Raw genomic sequence first — 21,128 nt, forward strand, 5'->3', positions numbered from 1 at the left:
TACTGGCAAAGTATGAAACACGAGTAGCCGAATGCTCTAAACTTTGGTTTGCTGTTTTTGGATTTTTTAAATTTATATTTTTGTATTTTTTTCGTGAAATTTTATTCTTTTGATAATCATGTATTTATGATTGTTTTTAATTTAATCTCTTTCAAACTTAAATAATAATGTGTGAGAGGTTATAATTTAAAAACACGTTATGAATATGAAATGAATTCACAAGTTTCAGTATGAACAGAGAAAAGAAAATTTATGATTTTTTAAAAAATTTATTTTAATTACAATCAAACTATACAAATTTAATCAGTAAAGATAAAATCAATATATTGTTGGATTTAAAGTGGTTCTTTATTCCTTTTCATAGATTAGAGGGGGAAAATAGGGAAAATAGAACAGTGGTTGACCGTACGGAACACAAAAGCGGTCTGCCTACCGAGGCAGTGGATTTTTAAGTGGCCATTAACTTGCTTTGTTTACTTCCGATCCTCCTGGAAACAGATTAACCCGGTTACCAAAGAGTTAACATGAGAAGGGCCATAAACATGAATTTACTGACCTCCTTGTTGATCCTAACCGGCGTCACGTTTTATCTATCAAAGCGGTTCGGTACAAGTGAATTCGACCCTTAGAAGACTCCTGGGCTAAAGCCAAACCCCTTTGAAAAGCCAAATGGAGGATGTTGTGTTTCCTGTATAACTGGTTGTATGAAGTTGATCGGTCTTGTTTTTAAAAACGGCCTCGATTCTCTGAAAGAAGAGAAACCTTTCAAGAAAGATTCGAAAATTTAAAAAAACCTAGGTTGATAAAAGTACTCAACAATACAAACATCCGCAACAGCTGTTCTGGGAGATTTATTTGACCCAAAATTCATATATATTTTTAATTTATATATATAAAACATTTAAACTACTTGAAACCTCTATTTTTTCAAAAATAAAAACAGATCCTCATCAATCAATCCATCTACACTCACCCTCCGTGCCTCATATTTCATTTTAAACCCCGTCAACTCCAATAGAAGAATAAACGATGCCATTTTTTTAATGGTGTCGGTTTTTTCTTTAATAATGTCAAATAAGCGACATTAATTTTCAGGATTTCTTGAGTGAGTTTTGAAACCAAAAAACGAGTTTCAACTATTGTCGTTTTTAATGCAACAATAAAATAGAAATTGGAATAATTGCTCAAACAAAGCCTAAAAAATGAATGTATTAAGAGAAAAGGTATGACTATATAACTATAATATTGTAAAAAACAAAAAAAAACGATAAAAACAGGTAACCACTCATGAATAAGCTCAGACAAAAATAAGATGAATATAAAAAAGTATGGATGGAAAAGTTTATAAAAATGGGAACAAAACAAAAAATAATAATAAAAAGGATAGATCTATGTCATAAAATAGATAACCCCTCGCGAAAAATCTCAATCAAAAAATAATGTATGACAAGCTCATAAAGAAAGGAACAAAACAATCAGTATAAAAAATTAATGTAATAAAACAGGTAACTACACATGAATATTCATAAACAAAAACAAAAAATGAATACAAATATAAAAGATAAAATGTTTGACTGGATAACTACAAGTTTATAAAAAAAAGGAACGAAAAAATAAGGATACAAGATATATGTTAGCAAACTGGTAACTCAAGAAATAATTTCAAACAAAAAAAATGAATATTAAAAAAAGTATGATTAGACATGCTTATAAAAAAGGGAACAAAACCAAAATAATAATAAAAAGGATAGAAGATCTATGTCATAAAATAGATAACCCCTCGCGAAAAATCTCAATTAAAAAATAATATAAAACAAAGTTTGACAAGTTTATCAAAAAAGGAACAAAATAATAAAGATAAAAGATTTATGTAATAAAACAGGTAACTACTCACGAATGATCTTACTTAAAAACAAAATATGAATAGAAATAAAAAAGGTAAAAAGTTTGACCGGATAACTACAAGTTTATAAAATAAGGAACGAAAAAATAAAGATACAAGATATATGTTACAAAACATGTAATTCACGAGTAATTTCAAACAAAAAATGAATATTTAAAAAAGTATGATTAGACATGTTTTTAAAAAAGGGAACAAAAGAAAAATAATAAGTACTCTCAACACGACACGCAAGGATGGCACAATTACACAGAAGACAAACACTTTGAGCCCTGAAGATGATCTCAATAAAAGATCGAAACGTTGGCACGATAAAGAAAATGTTTTTCTGAAACCTACATCACACCCGACCGCATCTCACGATATCTGAATAACTATCGATTAACGGTCACTAATCTCTACACAAAAATAATAAGGATGAAAGTTTTCACAAAACAGGTAACCACTCACACATTTTCTCAAACAAAAACAAGATGAATTTAAAAAAGGACGGCTAGAAAAGTTTATATGAAAGGGAACAAAACAAAAATAATAATATAAAGGATAGAAGATATATGTCATAAAAGAGAAAACCCCTCACGAAAAATCTCAATAAAAATAATATAAAACAAAGTATGACAAGCTTACAAAAAAAGGAACAAAATAATAAGGATAAAAGATTTATGTAATGAAACAAGTAGCTACTCACGAATAATCCTTCACATAAATAAAAAATGAACAGAAATAAAAAAGGTAAAGTTTGATTGGATAACTACATTTGTATTAAAAAAATGGTAAAAAAAATAAGGAATCAAGACTTGTTCCAAAACAGCTGACTCACGAATGATTTGAAACAAAAAATGAATATTAAAAAAGTATGATAAAACAACTATATAAAAAAAGGGAACAAAACCAAAACAAATAATAAGAATGAAAGATTTTTCATAAAACAGGTAACCACTCACAAATTATCTCAAACAAAAAATTAACATAAATAATAAAAGTAAAAAGTATGACTGGATAACTACAACTTTATAAGTAAGGGTACAAAATAAAAATAGTAATAAAATTATAATAAAGCTAAAAGATGCATGTCATAAAAAAAAGGTATTCCTCACGAATGGTGTCAATAACAAGTTCAACTTCAACGTAAACAAACACTTTTGATTGGCTATACATAAAAAGCAAGACAATCCAAAACCCGAGATGAGCAGAAATGACCAAACAGCTTGATATTATTACTATCAAATGACCTAGATGACTGAAAGAAAAGGTGAAAATTATAAGTATAAAAATTCGAAAAATTAATCTTGCAGCCAAATTGCATAGGCCATTTAATAATAGCCATAAAAATCTACGTACTTACTAACTAAACAGCTTACGGAATTGTACAAAACTACTTCAGTTCACAAACCTGGTACATTAAAAACCGTGAAGACTATTATGTGTATAAAGCGACAAAATACTTACCCAGAAATGATTCTGATGATCGATTATATTATCTACAAGATGATGGATTAACTTTTTTTGGCCACGGACAAAATCGAAAATATGCGGACCTTACGATGACCGATAAAGACCTACAATCGCAGATGAAAATTGCGTTAAAAGTTTAAAAAATGTAAATAATATTTTGGTTTTGAATATACAACAATAGAGATAAATTTTTTAACCCATTTACGTTTTAGTGGTCAATTGACCAAGTTATTGGGTTGTCCGGAAAATAATGCAGGATTTTGGTATTAAACAAAAAAAAAGAAACTAGTTACTTTAAAGCAATGTTCTTTAATCAAAATAATTCTCCCAACGTGTTGGTAACTTATTAATTCCGTCTGAGTAGAATTCAGAATTTTTAGAATTGATAAAGTCAATAAATGCATTTTCCAGTTCCGTTTGATTTTTGAATATTATGTGTTGTAAGTAGTGGTCCAGGTGTCTAAAAAAATGGTAGTCAGTAGGCGAGAGGTCCGGAGAGTAGGGTGGGTGAGGCAAAGTTTCATAGCCAAGCTCCAATAATTTTTGTGACGTTACACGTGACACATGTGGTCGAGCGTTGTCATGCAACAAAATGGGCCCTTTCCGATTGACCAAAGAGGGCTTCATTACTGCCAATTTCTGATGCATGGTATTAATTTGGTTACAGTATGATTCAGCATTGATGGTTTCGCCAGGATTTAAGAAGCTGTAGTGTATTAAACCAAATGAAGCCCACCATACCGTAACCATTACCTTTTTTTGATGAGTTGGGGGCTTTGGAAAATGTATTGGAGCTTCTCCTTTGTCGAGCCACTGTCCAGAACGTCTAGTGTTATCGTAGAGAATCCACTTTTCGTCACATGTAACAATTCTGGCCAGAAATGGGTCATTTTTGTTTCGACAAAGAAGTGATGCACAAACATCAAAGCGCTGATTTTTTTGGCGATCGTTTAATGAGTGTGGAACCCAATTTTCGAGTTTTTTCACTTTTCCAATCGCCTTGAGGTGGTCAGCGACGGTCGTTTTACTGACTTTGAGTTGCTCTGCAAGTTCTCGAACAGTTGTTTTGGGGTTTTCTTCCACCACTGATCGCAGAACATCATCATTAAGAGAGGAAGGCCTTCCACGACCTTCTTCATCTTCAAGGCTGAAATCTCCCTCCCGAAATTTTTTAAACCACCTTTGCACAGTGCACTCATTAACACAACCCTCGCCCCAGACTTGGTTAATGTTTCTAGCCGTTTGGGCTCCGCTTCGGCCGAGTTTAAACTCGTAAAAGAAAATCGTACGAAATTCTCGCTTTGACATTATAAGGATGACTGAATTATTTCCAAGTAGCGGAATGCTACAGAGGTAAACAAACAATATCATTTGGAAGAGGATTAATAAGTGTTGACATTCATACAAATGAGTAATCCTGTAAACGTAAACAGAATATTTTATATAGATTTTTTTTAATGAAAACTTAAAATCCTGCATTATTTTCCGGACAACCCAATACTTCTTACAATTAATTACTCTTTCTATGTAAGGTCTCGGTTGAGATAAAAAAGTCAGTTTCACGAGCGGGACTCGAACCTACAACCTTCGGGTAGATAAGCTAATCTACCACTTGCGCTATCGTGTCTTCGATCCTCTCGGTCACCAACTTTCCATCTCAGCCTACCTAAGAAGTATCACTTCACTAAAACAGCTCCCCGTTGTCACTTCATAAGTCGCTCAAAATCCAACATTGATTATAGGACATTTTAAAAATGGCAAAAAAGAGGGAAAATTCGAACGGTTGTAGGTTGAGATGGAAAGTTGGTGTCCGAGAGGATCGAAGTCCCGATAGCTCAAGTGGTATAGTAGCGACGTATTTAGCCGAAGGTCGTCGGTTCGAATCCCGCTCGTGACACTGACTTTTTATCTCAACCGAGACCTTATAAAAAGATTAATTAATTGAAAAACGTTATTCGGTCCTACAGACATATACAGACACATAGCCTAGTACATATGATTAAAACGACGGAAATTACATATGAAGATTGAGTATAGTATAAAAATTAGTGAAATTCATCTTCCAAAAAATAAAAATAACTTATGCCTTTTACACAACATTTTTTTTAAACGTACCCTTCATCATCAATACTGCAAAATAGCTTTAATATCGTACGGTTTGGCAGTCACTTAAGTCAGTCAGAGTAATATGTTAGACGTGACAACACAAGACAAAATATGCAGCCCTGAGATGACCAAACATTTTTGTTGTTGTCTACAATTACATATGAAAATTGAGCAAAACTTTCAATAAAGAAAGTAGGTAATTCATAGAACAGGATGAAAATAAGTAGGTGTTGAAATGGGTGGCCAACAAAAGCGTGTTCTTTTTTAGTGGTAAATCCTGTGCACAGGATTATCAATTATTAATTAACTAACGAATTTAGTATTTAAATAAAATACTTACATATTAATTACACCTGATATGTTAATTCTCGGTTATATTCAAGCACTGTGTGAATTAGACATTTTATTATAGTATAGAATTTATGGTTTGGGTATTTGGTAACGCGGGACACGCTTTGTTTGGTATTCAACACGATATATAGCCCCCAGAAGGGCACGACCTCGCCCAGAGGGATGGGAAAACTAACTAGACTTCATTTTTATGCGCTACTTCACGATCCATGCCATGGATCGCCGTGATTTACGCTGGCCCGAAGAGATGGAAAAATTACCGGTAGGACAATAGCGAAACTGTACACGTTTTAGAGCGCGTGAGTTGGCCAGAAGAAAAGTTGGCATTGAAAGCAGATCAAAAACAATCAATTTTTTTTTATTGTTATTATTATCAAACTTCAACGCCATTTTTTTCAAGAGTTTTCAAGAAGATGGCATTTTCTCCGGGGCAAAAAAATATATATAATCAAGCCAGTAATAATATGAAATACCATAAGAAAGAGAAATGTTGAAAACTGATAACATGTCTTAATAAGTTGTTGGTTGCCCCGTTTCGTGAAGAGTTTCGTGACCGGAGATGAAAGTGAAGAGGATATGAAAGATTGCGATCGTTATAGAAAAGAAACGGACAAACGAGATTGAGAATTAGGCCTACGCTTATTATTATTTCTACAATTACCGACTATTGCAGTTAATCGATTGACAACAAATAATTTCATTCTGGACAAAATCTTTATTTTCACTTAAAAGACAACAAAATGGAAAGCACAATGTCTTATATTTCGTTCGCTGTCCCAGCCAAACCGTATTTTAGTCATTACTTGTGTTTCTATGAAATATAACCTTTATATGTATTAAGAAGAATTATAAGGCTAGAAAGAAAAAATAAAAGACAAACATTGACAATAATACGTCTCACTTTATTTCAGACATGCTCACGCATATTCTTGAATATTTCCCAAGTTCGTTAATTTACAACGAACAGGACAATTTTACAAAAATTCTCGTGGAAAATTGTTGAAATATCAAAACGAAAAATACCTACAGCGGAAAAAAGAAAGATTGATTGATGGGTTTATTTATACTCGCAAAATTAGGACTCCTGGCCCTCTCTTCAAACTGAAACTTTAGTGTTATGGGGATAAATTATAAATAATTTAAAAATGTTGAATTATTGTGATAAATTGTTGAAATATAAAAACGAGAGAGAATGAAGTAATACTGGTTTATTTAAAAATCTGGCAAATTAAGTTCTCGAACAACTTCTCTTGCAATTAACGAGAAAACACAATAATCATTATTTTATATCACTACGTCTTAAACACAATTACTATTTTCAATTAATTAATCTGTAATGTAAATTTTTGGTTGAAATGAAAAAGTCAGTGTCACGAGCGGGATTCGAACCCACAACTTTCAGCTCAATGCACCTGGGTTCGAATCCCGCTCGTGACACTAACTTTTTCGTTTCAAACAAAAACCTTACTTAAAAAGATTAATTAATTGAAAGTAGTAACTTTTGTCAATAGACCACTAAATATAATGGATACAATTACTATTACAAAACTTATTTAAGACTATTAACAAAATTACAATCTTACAAAAGATATTTTTTACAATTAATTAATCTTTATGTAAGGTATTGATTGAGATAAAAAAGTCAGAGTCACAAGCGGGATTCGAACCCACGACCCTCGGCTAAATACGCCGCTGATCTACCAGTTGAGCTATCGTACCATCTCAACCCCACCTTTTTGAATTTTCTCTCCTTTTTGCCACTTTTCAAATGTCGTGTAATCTATTTGATTCTCGGCGAAGTTGGTGTCCGAATGGATCGAAGTCACGATAGCTCAAGTGGTAGAGCCGCGGCGTATTTAGCCGAAGGTCGTGGGTTCGAATCCCGTTAGTGACACTGACTTTTTTATCTCAACCAATACCTTACATAAAGATTAATTAATTGAAAAAAGTTATTTGGTCAATCGGACCACGAACTTAAATGGATTTTTTTTACGTATGACTATACAAAGATTAGTTATTTTACGGAGTGTAACAACGTCAGAAAAATGATGCAGCTTAAAATTATATAAAAATTTTACTGTTATAAATTAATGCATTATCAGAAAATTAAACAATTTTGATCTAACAATACAATTTTTATCCAAAATGCAACTTTTTAATTATTTATTCTTTTAACACATATAGTCATTTTGTAAGTTTTTTTTGAAACTTGATATCGTTTTATCTAATTTTATGACTACAGTTAAATTATTATAAATTTGTAAACATTTGCAAATAAATGATAAATAACATAATTATAGAACGTTTTTGTTCAAATATAACCTTTTTATAAACATTTGAGCTGTTTTTGCTTTGTCTCTGGAATGTTTTTTGTGAAGATGAAATGAAGTTCTGTATTTTCCAAATAATTACATTGGTATTATATTGTTTTGTTGTGTACTGTTTTAAACATCATTGAGTCAATATTAAAATTTTGTAGCTCTTTTATTTTTCTAATTTATAATTTTATACATTAATTACCAATTTTACTAATAGTAATACTAATTTGGGCTCATTGACGTATAAAAGTCACCTCGTTGTTAAGATCATTCATTACTGTAATATAATTTGATATGTGTAGCACTTTTAATGCATTGCATAATAAGATTTTTATTGTTTCTTTTCACCCATGGACCTAAAAAAATGCTGGTTTCATTTTTTCTCATAGACCGTATGTTAAAACTCCCATTGACACTTGCTAACTATAAAAAAGAATTACAAACTATTAAAACCTTACCAAAAAACAATGGATGTCGAGAAATATTTATTGATAGGTTGCTAGTTACAATAATAAAAAAATTAACTTTAAAAAAAGCAACAATTAAATATTAATTTAATTTTCCGTTTGCCACACATAGGTGAACACCTATCAGAAAATAGGTAAAATTCGTAAACAAGAAGGTTTTAGAATAGCTTTTAGAATTAGGAGTTCACTTAAAAACATCCCCTCAAAACCTAAAGACAAGGAAGACAACTTGGCAAAAAGCGAGGTTTACCAACTTAATTATAACGAATGCGACATTAAATATATAGGACAAAGCGATAGAGAAATTAAAACGACAGTTAAAAAACGCTTACCTAAATCGAACAAATTTTCGGAATTTAAGGACCATCTAAAAGAAACAAAACACAATTTAAATTTAAATTTAAATTCAACAGTTTCAACAAAGAGAGGGAACTAGATTGGTTTGAGAAATTTGAAACTGAAAAATGTAAAATTGAACATGGAGATAAATGCATTAATAATATAACATATTTAAATTTACCTATTTCAAATATGTACCTAAATAATATTAGACGTACAAAATAATCAAATTAATTAATTTAATTTTTATTAATTTTATAATTAATTTTCTAATCTATTATTAAGGTATCATGTTCATTTTTTATCTTTTATTAATTAATTAATAAAATTGCCCTCAGTGCAATACTCTGTCAAATACCTGGGATAGACAAAAAATTAAACAAATGTTGCAAGCTATTTAATAAAAATATAANATAAAATGAGTTATAATTCCAACTTTTCCCACGTTAATAATTAAGCGGCATTAAAAACTAGATTTTGATTTTTCTATTAGCGTATGTTATTAGTTTTTTAAACTATAAAGTTATGAAGTTGTGAGTAAATTTTTCTTATTATCGAGTGTATTTTTCTGATCCAAGATAAGTTTGCTTTTAACGTCCTATAATTCCTGTTTACCTTGGTACATATTAATAAATTCTTCAATTTCTGCTTCAAACCACTCTTTTTTGTCACCCATATTTACTCGGCACTTATTGCAATGCCAGAAGAGTAGACGAATGACCAACTTTTGTGACAGCGAAAAAGTTTAAACTTGCGACTAACCAGTGTTTACATCTATTGGTATATAAATGTGTCGACACAATTGGCTGACGGTTGAAATATTCATATCTAACATAAATTCTTCATTGTTTACATTAGCCATGATAACTACACCATGTGAACTACATCGCTTAGCAACTATCCATTGCTGACTTTAAGCAACTAAATTTTCGCGTGGCCAACGTCGCTTCAGCCTCCGAAGAAGTAATACAATGGAAATTTTTGTTTGTGAATAAATAGGAATTTGGCAAGGTCGTATACGAATGGGATTTTTAAGTCAGTATGAATTTATGGTTCGAGACATAGAAGGGAGCAATAACTATTAGTCCAAGAATTTTAGTTTGTAAGGTTTGGAGTCTGTTAAAATTGGAATGCTTAGCAGTTCCGTACAGTTCAAGCCCGCAGCCCATAAGGAGGCTAGACAGGGAAGTTATAGTTTTTTGTTTTGTTTTGTTGATGTAAGTTTAGATCCTTTATCAGTAAGCCATTCGTCGAGGTAAAATCCGAGGTATTTAATCGTGGAATCGGTGCTTCGCAACGGGAATAAGTAGTATTGATGTGGCGTTTGCAAAACTAAAAATTAAACTGCTAGGGTGAGTGGGCAGATCAGCCGTGTAAATTGTGTAAAGGAGAGGAGCGAGTACGATACCCTGTGGGACACCGGCGAGAATCGGTGAAGAAGGAAGTGTTTCGTGAAAGTGAAGGCCAGTAAAATACGATATGTATTATAATAAGATGTAAAGAAGATATGATGCCCTTGAGCTTCCATACAAAAAGCCCTCGGTGCGATACCCGATACAAATTTTGCAAGCTATTTAACTTTCTTGTGTACAAAAACCCATTCTCAATTATGCAATTCACTTTCTTCTTACATTAAAAATTAAATAATTCCAAATTTACATAATTCGCAAGGCTGTTTTAAAGATTGATGATTAATAAGAAGAGAAATTATAAGAAAATCATGCCTGTTGTTGTAACTTTTATTTATTTTTTTGACGATCTTACTACGTTTTTTTAGTTTCTTTCTGTGCGGGGAGAAAAACTCTTAATTTTTCCATTGCAATAGGCAAGTGGTTCGCTCAGAAAATCAAAACAGACGTAAATATTGCGCAGCTTGTCATTCAAGAGAGGCATAAAATCCCGGGAGATTTATAACTCTTTCAAATATTTATTAGGTGAAGGAAATATTTTATTATCTGGTTGATGTGCTCGGAATATTCTTTCAACCGGCGTGTGAAATCTATCATTTATTTATTACATTCCGTACCTAACGAAAAGAGAAAAATCATAATTCCCGTAGGTTTTCGGTCGAAAATTGATTTTTATTTATAAATCGAGTCTGAATGTGTGATTTTTAGGTCCTTAATTAAAAGTCAAAGTGATTGCGTTAATGAGTGAATTCATTTTCAAACAGATCAATCTCAGTACCGTTGAGATTCAAGGTACTTAAAGGTTACACCAACTGCTGTGGGGAAAGATCTTAACCCTACTCGTGGGAACTTATATCTTTTAACCTTCGGACATTTCCGGTCTCTCGGGTCCAACTAACCGGCTCACCCATTCCTTCCTGGTTGAAATATGTTCGAGGGTGAGTTGCGCCCGAACCAGGCTGGAAATTCTCACATTTCGGTACAAAATACAAAAAACTTGACAAAAAACTTCGGGGGGAGAGGAAAATCCGATTGTGAATTTAATTTGAACCTGGGGCAAAAATTAGGTACCGATGAAATCATCGAACCGTCGACCTGGAGGCTCATTGAAGTTTAATGTTGACGTGTACTCTAACATGATTACAAATAGTCTTTAATTATTTATTACTGTTTAGCCCCAGGGCAGAATCAAATAGGCTTCCCCCTTATTAAAAAAATCATATTCAGTTTTATTTTTTCGCAATAATAAATTGAATAAATTATAAATCTTTGTAAGTGATGCAATGCAAATTAGCAAACAAAAAAAACAAATATATATTAATCAGATATTTCATAATAAGCACAAACTTAGAAATAAGTTTTATTTGAGGAAAAAATAAAACAATACAATGAAAGACATCCTAAATCAATAAAATGTAACGCTATCATTATAATAATAAATTAGGATATACTTATTAAATTCAACAAGATCGTTGGTACGAATCCCGCTCGTGCCATTGACTTTTTTATCTCAACTGAAAACCTTAATTAATAGTATTAGGATATACCTTATTCGTATATACTTTGTAATTGAATCCATTAGATTTCTTGGCCCGACTGACCAAATAACCTCTTTCAATTAATTAATCTTTATGTAAAGTATTTGTTGAGGTAAAAAAGTCAGTGTCACGAGCGGGATTCGAACCCACGACCTTCGGCTAGATAGACGCCGCTGCTCTTCCACTTGAGCTATCGTGACCTCGATCCACTCGGACATTAACTTCCCATCTCAATCCACCTTTTGAATTTTCCCTCCTTTTTGCCATTTTTCGATGTAGAGCCGAAGGTCAAGGGTTCGAGTCCCGCTCGTGACACTGACTTTTTTATCTCAACCAATACCTTGCATAAATATTAATTATTTGTAATTGAACTGGTACTAATATGAACATCTAATTTAAGCCTTTTCGATACAATATTTTTTATATTTAGACAAATTAATGTTTAAAATAATATACCATTACCCTGAAAAATTTCCACTGAATTTCAATTTAGAACCAGGTTATATTTAGTAAAGAGATAAGCTTTTTAAACGTTTCGGACTCGTGAGGAGCTGTCTAGTTCTCATGTGTTTTATTTTTAATTTTATGATCTTTAGCTGGACACTCAAGGCATCTGTTGGGCTGAGGTTGTATCCTATGTGTAGCAGAGACCTCTTTAATAAATGGACACTTCTCCTTTCTTGCCCATCCTCATTATGAACGAACCACCATTTCTACCCCTTCTGTTCACAATCTGGCCTCTCTCTCAAACTTTCGCAATGAATTGTGACACTTTCTTTTTTCTGGAAAATCATTCCAAAATATCTGGGAATATTTCGCTTACCACTTTCCCCTGACCTTCCCAACCATCTACCATAGTCTTTCTGCTTTTTCGCCTCTTATCTGCCAAGTGTACGCAGTTTTAGTTTTACATTGTTTACATTCACAGACATTTTTGGAATATATTTTGTTGTCATTATTTATATTATTTTTTTTAAATTCTGTACTCATGTGTAATGCTCAGAGTTGACATAAAATAGTAAGATAAGTAAGACAACAAAATATATACATTTTGCATTATTATTTTCGTTAATAACCCAAATATCAATCTTTAATGTCATGTTGTTTCATCATGTTGTTTATAAAGAAAAAATATTACAAGTTTACTTCTGGTTTGATTTTGTTTACCTAGATTTTTGACAACAGGGGCTATTGGGATTCGTAATGGTGATGATTTGCACTGGTTGCAAAGCAGTTCGCATAAACAATAATTACTTAATATTTTTATGTAAGATTTTGGTTGAAAGGAAAAAGTTATTCTCACAAGCAGGATTCGAACCCACGAGCTTCAGCTCAATACGAAGCTGCTCCAACCACTTGAGCTATCGCGACTTGAAACATAGTCTCACGAGTGGGATAAAGTCACGATAGCTCAAGTTGTTGGAGCAGCGGCGTATAGAGCCGAAGGTCGTGGGTTCGAATCCCGCTCGTGACACTAACTTTTTCATTTCAACCAAAACCTTTCATAAAAAGATTAAGTAATTGAAAGAAATAATTTGCTCAATACTATCAAATATAATGGATAAACATTAATGTTACAGCATCTTAAGCAATACGATCCATGTAATGAAATCGGTGAAACATAATATCACAATCAGGTATAATTTTTTTTATCCCAATTTAAAATATTGTTATGAAACAGTGATCAGTCCCATTCTATTTGCGTTGCGGTCACGAGCTCCGTTTAGTCTAAAACTGTCTCTGGTTTGGAAGTATAGCCCCCGGGGTACTCGTGATCAAGGCGGCGTAGGTAATTATCGTTCAATGGACGTCAAAAGAATTCTTGAGAAGGCAAACATTTATCCAGTTATAAACAAGAGCCGGTTCTAAATTTAGTCGATGACAAGTGGATGTATGTGTTCGAGATCGGTCGGAGGCCAAAAGGACCACCCGAAGAGCCCCAATGACCCAAGGAATAAAATTAGAAAAAGTTGAGGTATCGCATTGTCGACGGTCACGCCGTATGGCGCGTTAAACGTGCCGAAACACGTGAATCCTCGGCATCGCCCCACGCCCCTTGTTTACCCCCTCGGATCCACCCCCGGCATAGCTTCGCTTAAAACTCGCCACCCCGTCTCTCGCCCCTTTCCGATTACATACCCCGCCAACAATCCTCGTTTTACTTTATCTGCCGGCCCTTTAAAAAAAAAAGAAAAACACTTCCGGATAAATTCTCTCTTCAAAAGAACTTACATCTCTAATCTACTCTACTCAAGAAAACTCTCATAAAATACATTTTTAAGAATTAAAAAAAATCTTTAAAATGCTAATATTTAATTAACGTGACGATACTTCAACTTGTATTTATTTGTGATGAATCCACTACGTTTTCATGAATCAAATCCTATTTTTCTACATATTTACACATATTTTGCAATAATTATAGTTTTTCTAAAGTCGGTTGAAAACTGTTAGTACAATTGTTTAAATCATCTTAATTCATTAATTGTATTATTTAATCTTTATATAAGGCATTGAGTGAAATAAAAAAGTCACTGTCACGAGAGGGATTCGAACCCACGACCCTCGGCTAAATAGGCCGCTGCTCTTTTTTCCCTCCTTTTTTCCCTCAAATTTCCCTCCTTTTTGCCATTTTTCAAAATGGCAGTCAATTCAAAATACTATTTTGAAAAGGAGGGAAATTTTGCAAGGTGGGGTTGAGATGGGAAGTTGGTCCGAGTGGATCGAAGTCACGATAGCTGGTAAGTCGTAGAGCAGCGGCGTATTTAGCCGAAGGTCGTGGGTTCGAATCCCGCTCGTGACAATGACTTTTTATCTCAATCAATGCCTTATAAAAAGATTAATTAATTGAAAAACGTTATTCGGTCAATCGAACCACGAACACTAATGAATGTATTATTTAAGTTGTTCTAAGTATATATTTTTAAAAAATCGGCGAATTTGAAAGAAGAAAAAGTCTCAGTTTCTTCGCGAAGCTTTCAAAGAATATATCTTCATCAGGATTTTGAAGCTGTTGCTAATAATAAGTGCTGGGAAATATATGCACTTACATATTTTTCCTGGTTAACTAAAACATCTAGTTTTAACAAACTGTATAAGTTTTGAGGCATTTGGAATCAATTTAAGCTCTATTTATTTTACATATTTGTGCATATATTGCCATAATGCATTTTTGCATAAGTAGGATGTATTTGCATATTTTCTTACATATCCGGCATATCGGTATTTGGCACGTCAATTTTTAATGTTAACAAAAATTCTCCAAAAAAGAGCTACGGGCTCCCATTCTTCCGTTTCCACATAATGAGCGAGTTTGTGTTTGGTCAGTTGCTGCTCCACCGCTTTCCGCGAACTTTCGGTGGCCTTTGCTTCTCTCGGAATAAATGGAGAAGGTGTAGTGTTTGTACCTCTGTAAATGTTCTCTTGGAATAGTTTAATTGGGTTCATGGAAATAATACGACCTCAGTTCTCTTCTTTCCCGACCATTATACTTCTCAGCTTTACACAGTCTGTCATGCTTTTACATCATGAAACATTATTTGTGTGTTGTGAACTGACTACTCCTAAAATGCCGAAAGTCACCGCAAAGACGAAAGATCGTGTTCACAAGTATATGCTTGAGTTTTCAAGTGAGACTTTTAACGGTGATGCAGATGTTTTATACTTTGGTTATTTTGATAAACCTGTATCAACAGCTACTCGTTTTTTGGTGACACCGCGCATAAAGCCAGCAAAACACAAGGAAAACAAAGTTAGGAAATCAAGTTTCAATAAACCTTTGTGACACAAGCAACACGAAGTCCGGTTTCGATACCGATTTATGTTGATCTTTAGTTAGAGCTGACCCATCCATAAACCACGCCACACTGAATTCAAGGTTTTTTTTTGAGAAATACACCGTGAAAACCATTTTCCACGAAGGTACCCTCAGGAAATCTCACCTGGATCTTATATACAATGAAACACTCCATAAAATCAGAGTCTTCATCGAAAATGGACCGATCTGGGTATCGACGGATGAGACTATGGATTTTTTAAATTTTCTTTTTTCTTCTTCTTCTTTTCTTTCATTTAATATTACCCATGTGATGTTCCTCTAGCCACTGTTTCTCTTTTCAATACTAAATGCTTTAATTTGAGGTTTCCTTATTTTTCTCGTGGTAGTTTTCGCATATTTTCTGTTTTAAATTGCTTTTTTCAAATTTAAATATTTTTATTGCATATAAATCACAACCCTACTAATAATTCACACAGACCACAAATGTAATTATATACTTACGATATTAAAAATGATGGTTTAGATCATAATGAATTTATGAGTTTTGCTTAGTAGAGTGGTTAGTGCTTAGTTTATCCTACAACCTAAAGCCAACACATCTGCCCGTTTATTCTAATTTATAAAAAATAATAATATCAGTAATAATATTCACTTGGTTAATTAAAATTAAAAATTACCCTATGCATAATTCTAATAGGTCCAAAATATAATTAATCTAATAATAGCCAAATTAAAATTTAAGTAGTTTAATTAGTAATAGCATAACTTAGTCGTCATACATTATTTTTTGAGTAGAAACTACTTTTTAAATGTTACAGTACAACTAATTTGATCATAATGGATGGCATATTAAATTTAGTAAATGCCATACCTTCCTTGGTTTTATGTAAAATAATCAACTCTCATAGAACAAATACAAAAAAATTATATTATTACTAAACACTAAGTCTAACATTAAACTAGTTTTATTGTATTATTTTTACATAAAATTTGCAATAATTGGAAAACTGAATAAATTCTCTTTTTAGGCTATAGACTAGGTCGGTATTTTTGTCTGATACTTAATAACGTATCAACAGAAGCAGATATTACCTTGTAATTATAGGAATTGACATTTGAAATAAATCCGTGTATTATTTTCAAGGGAAAAAGATGTTTTGTAAATACTTACAGTAAATATTTCAAGACTTCGTCAATATTAACAAATAAGAAATATACGAAATCCCTTTGAAGGGAGAATCTTTCGACGTGGCTTTCGGATTTACTTGAAACACTCGGATCGATTAAACCCTTACAAAATTTCCACCTCGGTACAACGATAACTTACGTAAACGTTATTTGTTTGAATAGGTCAAAGTTAATTTGGTTTTGTTGTTCAACGTCTAAATACAGACCAGGCTCCGTTTAAAATTGGATAAATGTTTGGTTTCTCCTAGGAGAATTTTTTTTATACATTCTATACAATAAATAAGATTCCCGGGGCTAATTATGGAAATTCCAGCTCTATTGTCTGTACTGTGTAAAGAAACAAATGCTTAGAACGTATAATAAAAATTAAAAAACAAACTGGACATTTGTGAATATAAAAATTAAGTTTCAAAACGCCTCGATTTTTATTATTGTGTTTTCAACATCAATTGGGTTTATCTATGCTATTACACTAAATTATCATTTTCAATATAATAAATAGTTATAAACGCAAATACGTACAAATAAATATACTTTAACAACCACAGTATATGTTTGCAAAAACCTGTGAATACATTTCACTCAACTTAAACCCAAGAGTTGTGGAAATTGCATATTTATTTTCCATTATCTGTACTATAATAAAAATCCTTAACGTCAAAAATAAACGGTTTCTTTGTGGCAGTAAAATCTAAATTCTTAAAAGTTTAGTGCAGTTTTAATGTAATTTGGGTTAATTCACTTAAAATCTACTAACTTGAATATATTATCTAGCATAAAATAAATGTACATTAATTAATATATATTTAGAAATCGTGAGATGCGGTCTGGTGTGATGTGGGTTTCAGAAAAACATTTTCTTTATCGTGCCAACGTTTCGATCTTTATTGAGATCATCTTCAGGGCTCAAAGTGTTTGTCTTCTGTGTAATTGTGTCATTCTTGTCTGTCGTGTTGAGAAAGCCCTAAATTATTATGGCGTTCAAATAGGACAAAAAATGAAATTGAATTTGTTTGTCATCAAGACAATACCATGATCACGATCATTCATTCGTGAGTAATAAAATGCCTCTCGACACGACACGCAAGAATGACACAATTACACAGAAGACAAACACTTTGAGCCCTGAAGATGATCTCAATAAAGATCGAAACGTTGGCACGATAAAGAAAATGTTTTTCTGAAACTTACATCACACCAGACCGCATCTCACGATTTCTAAATAAATATCGATTAACGGTCACTAATCACCACACACGTATATTAATTAAGATGTGATGATGATGAGGAAGTCAGAAGAATTTTCGCGGCAAACCTGAGAGGATTAAATACCAAAGGTAATTGTACTTATCCGTCCCGCAGAGGATAGGCTCCACGGGTTATCAACAGCTAGGTCATTTCAACCCCCAACTGTAGTTTTTAAACCTGGAAACACGACTTTCATTCACATTTTTTCTTGTTTACATACCATTCACTCAATTAGGATGGTTGAGTACTTCAACCAACACCATTTACACATACTAACTAACCTAATTGAGGATCTACGTGATCATTGTTAACAATTAACCTTCTGGTTCTAACGGTTTAAAATTGTATTTCTGGTGGGTTAAATACAACCATAAATATATTATCATAAATTACGTAAAGATATTATTGAACTTCATTTATTAAAGAATATGGCGACTACAGATTTTCGCTTGAGAGTATTTTTCGCTCAACTCCAAGTACACAAGTTATTCCAATTACATCGCTCTCCTGTTTCCGTATATTTTTATAACTTAGAAACATAATTTATACAAATCGAAAGCAAAATAATTATTTTTTATATATAACAATATACTCGAAGACAAAAATACCGGATACTTGTATTTATTTGTTTATTTAACTAATAACAAAAATTAATAGTTGACTTAAAACATAAACACAACATGAATAACTTGTTTACCTTTTTAGAGTGTTAGTAACCCTTTGTTCACTGTTAAGACTAAAAATAAAGAAAATCGGTTCAATTTCATCCTTTCTAGAGCCAACTTGTCGAGTGAGTAATTGGTTTTTTAATTGTTTTCTTTGATGAAACATGAATTTGGGTGAAAAATTAATTGTTAATTTTTTTCTTAAAAGTATGATTTATTTCCCGAGCAGATGCTTTGGTCAACGACTAACGTACAATCCGTTACATAGCTCAAGTCCTGGATGAACCGGGATCTACCATCCACGATGGTGTAAAGCGATCTGGGTCATCGTAAAGCCCGGTTCACCCGGAGGCGATCGGTACGAGAGATCGGTATCGAGGAGACCGAAGTAATGGACAGACAAGTTCATTCAGGTGGGGAGACTGGCAGGCGACTGGTATGAGATACCGATTTTTAGTCGCTTGGGATGTTCGGTCGCTCGATACTATTTCTGCATGGAGGCGACTGACGGGACGTTGCGCAGCATGGTGTCATTCACGCGGTTCATACTGTATCGAGCAGATCCGACCCTTGTTTTCATATGTCTCCTTGGAAACTTTTAAAAATTGGATAGAAGTGACATTTTCGATAACGACAGACGAATTTCATTAGTCCAAATATATCCCACGCTTTTGAACAACAGTAACCAGATTATGGGGATAAAGTTAAAAAAGAAAATGCGTGGCGAAATGGGGGTGAACCCCATAATAAATGCCAAAGAGCTACATCTTCTAACTCGCCCACTATAAAAATATGACAGAATCAAACATCTAGGTCTTTAAACTGCTTGGGAGAGGCTCGAGAAGGGAGGCGACTGAAGGTACTCGCCCGGATATTTTGTATCTCATATCGGTATCGCATACGCATCTCTCATACCGATCGCCTACTGCAAAACCATATTAGGTACTCATAACAAAGTCAGCCTCTGCTGGGTCCCAGGACACATGAGAGTAGAAGGCAACGAGAAAGCGGACACCCTTGCAAGGAAAGGATCTGACTGGACCCAATCCTTTCTGTGGCATAGGAACCCACACTATCAATGAGCACCTCAGGCAGAAGGACAAAAAGAAAATGAAAGAGCAGCAATCTAAGAATCTCCTAACAAATTTCGAAAGAAAAGAAGTTACAGAATGTGTCAAAGGAAGTAAGAATAAACTGCGAATCCTAACAGGATTCTTACTAGGTCACTGCAAGCTAAATGGACACTTAAAGAAGATTGGAATAATCCAAGACGGCACATGTAGATTATGCAAAGAGGCAGAGGAGTCACCAACACACCTACTAACAAACTGTAGTGCTACTCTTGCTCGCAGGAAGAAGCCTTTGGGATGTACAATGTGGCCATAGAAGAGATTCAACCATTGAAACCGAGCCTACTAATCAAGTTCCTTCATGAAATAGGACTCACCTGTGTGCTTTAGGCAGAGAACGGGAGATACAAGAGGTCTTAAAGGGAGCAGTATATTACACCCCGTCTATTACATCTACCGATCGCCTCTTTGTGATCCAGGCCTTACCGTGGCCTAAATCACTTTAGACCATCGTGGGTGGTAGATCGCGGTTCACCCAGAACTTGGGCTATGTAACGGATGCTACGTGCCAAAGCTTCTAACTTGTCTATTATAAAAATATGACAGAATTAAACAGCTTGGGAGAGGCTCGAGAAGGGAGGCGACTGAATCTAATCGCCAGGAAAGTCGCCTGGATACTTTTTGTATCTCATACCGGTATCGCATACGCGTCTTTCATACCGATCGCCTCCGTGTGAGTCCGTCGAAATGAAGAGTGGTCAACCCCGATGTTGTACTGTTCTTACTGCACTATGGAACCGGCATTTAACGGTTTCCGTGATAGGTGGTCAACTCCAAACGATCCGTAATGTAAGGGTAAGCTCTAAACAGAAGGTTTTCTGAGAATAGTTGTCCCTAGACATCCCGCATCGGGTTCTCTGCACTAGAGAGGCATCGAGTAGAAAGGCGACTATTCGCAAATCAGATTGAACACATAAATGGGGAGCTGTTCTCCTTACAGATGAGGGCCGGTTTGGTTTGTTGCAATCAGACGATCGGGCCGTTATATGGACCAACCATGTCCGTACCAAACTGATTTTCGTATAGAATGGAAGTACTAAGTTCTTCTGAAAGCTGTGGTCCCATTTGCTCAATTATTGGGGACAACTTCGTGTTAAAGCTTGATAATGCTAGACAAGTAGACACTCGTTATTTGGAAGATGTAGATATGCCACAATGATTGGCCAACACGTTCCCCTGAGGTGAGAAACAATAAACAGACGGGTTAGACATCGTTCGCTGCCTCCAACGTTGAAC

General features: G+C 33.7%; 1 protein-coding gene and 1 long non-coding RNA gene across 7 annotated transcripts in view; one reads left to right on the forward strand and one right to left on the reverse strand.

Moving 5' to 3' along the window:
* The window catches only part of LOC106669675 (transmembrane protein FAM155A), a 57,115-nt gene that overhangs the window by 9,240 nt on the left and 26,747 nt on the right, over nucleotides 1-21,128 (forward strand). The gene's annotated exons all lie outside the window — the stretch shown is intronic.
* On the reverse strand, nucleotides 335-2,628 carry LOC106669677. 5 transcript variants are annotated; one of them, XR_001340963.2, is made up of 4 exons: nucleotides 974-1,219; nucleotides 818-842; nucleotides 557-746; nucleotides 335-488 (listed from the first exon to the last, which is right to left on the reverse strand). It is a non-coding gene; the product is annotated as an uncharacterized LOC106669677 (long non-coding RNA). The 5 variants fall into 5 exon arrangements; XR_002909816.1 differs by having other exon boundaries at nucleotides 827-842; nucleotides 974-1,218; XR_001340964.1 differs by lacking the exons at nucleotides 818-842; nucleotides 974-1,219 and adding an exon at nucleotides 2,589-2,628.

The sequence above is a fragment of the Cimex lectularius genome, unplaced genomic scaffold (assembly GCF_000648675.2).
Source record: "Cimex lectularius strain Harlan isolate CLEC.00 unplaced genomic scaffold, Clec_2.1 scaffold8, whole genome shotgun sequence".
Taxonomy (NCBI): Eukaryota; Metazoa; Arthropoda; class Insecta; order Hemiptera; family Cimicidae; genus Cimex; species Cimex lectularius.